This window comes from Marmota marmota, unplaced genomic scaffold (genome assembly GCF_001458135.2).
Source record: "Marmota marmota marmota unplaced genomic scaffold, marMar, whole genome shotgun sequence".
NCBI lineage: Eukaryota > Metazoa > Chordata > Mammalia > Rodentia > Sciuridae > Marmota > Marmota marmota.
The window spans coordinates 11,341,741-11,346,101 of record NW_026000037.1 but is presented as its reverse complement, the minus strand read 5'-3'; the positions used below and the strand labels follow the sequence as shown (position 1 = coordinate 11,346,101).

The window sequence follows — 4,361 nt, the reverse complement described above, 5'->3', positions numbered from 1 at the left end:
GTAAGGTGCAATTTCATCTTTTGTAGGTATTGTTTTATGGAAGCACTATTTTTTCTTAGAATTACTTCCTGTTCCTATTTGAGCCTCTTCTTGTTCCCCATCTTTAACATCAATCTCCATAGTATTATAAATGTTCTCCTGCACTCAGTCATCAAGATTGAACCCCAGGACACTCTACCACTAAGGTACACCTCCAGTCCTTTCCTTTAGTGATTTTCAGATAGGATCTTGCTAAATTTCCAAGGCTGTCCTTGAATTCACAATCCTCCTGCCTCAGCCTTCCTAAGTCATGGTGATTATAGGTGTTTGCCACTAAGGGTGAGTCCCACTACCATTTATTGGAATATACCATCCAAACACATTGTGCATTCTTAGAGTATATTTGTCAAAAATAAGTTTGCAGACTTATATCTGGAATTCCTATCCTGTTTTGCAGGTTGATATATTGGTTTTCAGGCCAGTGTTGTGTAGCTTTTATTTTAGTAACTTTATATTTTGATATTAGGGAGTGTGACGTTCCGGGTTTGTCCTCTGACCCACGATTGGTTTGACACTTTAAGACCTTTTTTGTTTCAGTACAAATTTTAGAATGGATTTTTCTATTTCTGTGAAAAATGACATGGCAATTTTAAGAACTGCACTGAACCTGTAGTTCACTTTGGGTGGTGTATGGACTTGTAAACAATTTATTTATTTTTGGTACCAGATATGGAACCCAGGGGTGCTTAAACACTGAGCCATGTCCCAAACAATTTCTTACCTATTTTTTTTTTTTTGTTTATTTGTTTTTAAATTTTGAGTCAGGGTCTCACTAAATCGCTTAGACCTTACTAAGTTGTGGAGACTGGCTTCAAACCTGCAATCCTTCTGCCTCAGCTTCCACTGTGCCAGGATTCTTAATTGCTTTTTTTTTTTTTTTTAGGAGAGGTTTTTCATTACATAAATACTAATAAATCATGTACGTTAATTTTGTAAGTATCAACTTTACTAAATTTGTTTATTAGCCTCAAAAGGATTTGGAGGAAAAATTTTTAGAGTTTTCTATACATAAGATCAAATTTCCATCAAAGAGAGACAATTTCATTACTTCCATTCTTTTGTGAATCCTTCTTTTTTTTTTTTTTAATTGCCTAATTGTGCTGGTTTGAAGTTCAACTGTTACATAAAGTAGAAATGTCAAGAATGAGCATGTGTCTTATTTCAGATCTTAGAGAAAATGCTTTCAACTTTTATCATTGATCATCATCTAAGCTGTAGGCTTCTTACATATGACATATATTAAGTTTGATTCCCTTTTAAAAATTCAAAATTACTTATTTGAAATTATTTTTCATGAATTGATGGTAGATTCTATTAAAAATTTTTTCTTCATTTACAGAAATAAAAGATTAGAGCAGAAAATAGTAGAGACTAGAAAAACATTAGAAAAATAAGCAAAACTAAAACTTTGTTATTGAAAAGATAAACAAAATTCACAAGACTTTACATAGTCCAAAAAGGATAAAAAGAGGGGCTGGGGTAGTGGCTCAGAGGTAGAGTGCTTGCCTAATGTCTGAGTCCCTGGGCTTGATCCTCAGCACCACATAAAAATAAATAAAGTAAAAGTATTGTGTCCACCTACAACTATATATATATATATATATATTTAAAGAAGACTGAAACAAAATCAGAGTGAAAGAGGACTAATTGATAAATCTCAAACTCAAGGATTGTAGAGACTTCACCAACAAATAGGATACCCTATAATAAATGGATGAATTTCTAGAAACCCACACCTTACCAAAACTGTGTAAGAAATAAAATACATGCACAGACCAATAATGAGGAATAAGATTGAATAGATAATAAAGTTTCCTATCAAAGAAAATCCCAGGACTTCTGGTTTTTCAATGCTGAATTCTAACAAACATTTAGAAACTAATATTGATGCATTTCAAATTCTTCCAACAAATTGAAAAGGAGAGCACACGTCACAACTCATTTTATTTGTCGGCATTATTGTGATATCAAAGCTAGACAAGGACACTAGAAGAAAAGAAAACCAAAGGCTGTTTTCCATAATGATCACAGATGCAAAAATCCTCTACAAAATACTAGCAAACTGAAATTGGCACAATAAAACAGATAATTTATCATGATTTACCAGGATTTATCCCAGTATGCAAGGATCATACAATTAAGAAAGAATTGAAATAGACACATTGGATTCAGTATCATCATTCTCCATAACAATTTTTAAGTGTTGGGATAACAATTGGCAATTAAATTTGCTTCTTTATGTAGCATATTTTTTTAATAGCCTGAATTCCCTTTTCTTTTCTTTTTTTTTTTTTTGGTTGTAGGAATAACATCAGGAGAGAAATTATTAGTTGAATTCTAGGTGATCAGCACTTGGGGGATGGATGATTTAAAAAATAAGAAAATGTATATCCATTTTCTTTCTTAATTCTCAACTATACATATTTATAGAACTTATCAGACAAAAAAGAGCAGTACAAAAAATTTTGCTGAATGGGCATTGAGTTAGGAGGATCAAGAGCTTGTCCTCAAGCCAAACATGATGGCAAGAATGTTAATGTTCTCTAGAATATATGCTCATTCATTTTGAACCCCTAAAAATTCTCCTTCAAATTTATTTATGTTTTTCTAAGAAAAATTCAATATAGATTATGAGTATTTAATATTATCATTTACATAATACTCTTTTGGTAGAAAAATTAGCCACCTTTTATTTCATGGTAAACCTGATAATTGATCATGTTAAATACCATGATCACAATCTCTTAGGAAGTCAGTAGTAATTTAAGAAAATGAGTTAGTATGAATATGAGGTGGGTTTCTCTTTTTCATGGCATCTTGTGGGTGATCAGTATCTCCAAGATGAAGCTCTTCCCAGCTACTGCTGGTGAGAAACTCATTGAAGTGGAAAATGAACTCAAACTTTGTACTTTTTAATCACAGAAGTTGCTGCTGATGCTCTGAGTGAAGGATGGAAGTGCTATGTGGTCTGAATCAATGGTGGAAACGACAAACAAGTTTTCCCCATGAAGCAGGGTGTCTTGAACCATGGCCGGGTTGGCCTGCTCTTGAGTAAGGGATATTCCTGTTATAGACACAGGTGAACTGGAGAGAGAAAGTGCAAACTGTTTAAGGATGCATTAGGGATGCCAATCTGAGCGTTCTCAACTTGGTTAATGTTAAAAAAGGAGACAAGGATATTCCCGGACTTATGGATACTACTGTAACCTATAGACTGAGACTCAAAAGAGCTAGTAGAATCCGCAAACGTTTCAATCTCTCTAAGGAAAATTATGTCCACCAATAAGTCTTTGGAAAACCCTTAAACATGAAAGAAAAAAAAAACAGGACAAAACACTAAAGATTCAGCATCTCGCTAGGGCACGTGTCCTGCAAACACAAGCACTCTGAAGAAACAGCATTCTAAGAAGAATATGAAGAGGCTGCGGGTTTTGCCAAACTGTTCGCCAAGAAAATGAAAGAAGCCAAAGAAAAATGTCAGGAACAGATTGCCAAGAGACACAGGCTGTCCTCTTGAGAGCTTCTACTTCTGAGTCCAGCCTAAAGTGGGAATTGTTTAAGAGTAACAAATAAATAAGACCAGGCCTTCAAAAAAAAAAAAAAAGATATGAGTTGCTTTTCCACTTGATAATCCATATCACGTAATGACACTGACCAAGGTCCTGTATCTCTCAATGAACTTCATTATGAAATGGATTGAATCCCCTTGTGTTATTCACTTACAGAAAATTGACTTCACGTTTTATTTATTTATTTATTTATTTTTTGCATGTATAATCTTTATTTGTGGTTCTGGTAACCCTCAAATGACTAAAATGTTTGACCAATAAAATATCCACTTATTAATATAGCTTTGTTTGTTAAAATACTAAAAATAACATGTTTGTTCAAACTACATAATTTACTTATTAAGCCCATGATCATAGAGAATATTTGATTATTTACAAATCTTTCTGTTTTGTTCAATTTTATTTTTGTTATTATTTTGCTATTGCAACATCTAAGTACTTACGGATACACATCCGAAATAATATTCCTTAATAAATATGGTATACATAGAACCTGTGTTTTTGTTTTTCCTAGGTTCCAACGTGATTGAACAAGTCATACCCGCCCAGCAGTTTATGTGTTGTCATCCTGCATAACCCTGTCAACACTTGGACTTCCGTTGCTGTAACATGTAGCTCATTGGCATTTCTGTTTTCAGTTCTCATTATATGAGATCAAATATCTGTCCACATGTCTATTAGCCTATCATGCTGTTCTGTTTTGAAAATGGTTATTCATTTCTCTTGTCCATAAATCTATTACATGTTCATTTT

General features: G+C 33.3%; 1 pseudogene; it reads left to right on the top strand.

The window, feature by feature from the left end:
- The first annotated feature begins 2,880 nt into the window (after nt 1–2,880).
- Nucleotides 2,881–3,612, top strand: LOC107136586 (annotated as a pseudogene).
- Nucleotides 3,613–4,361: the final 749 nt, after the last annotated feature.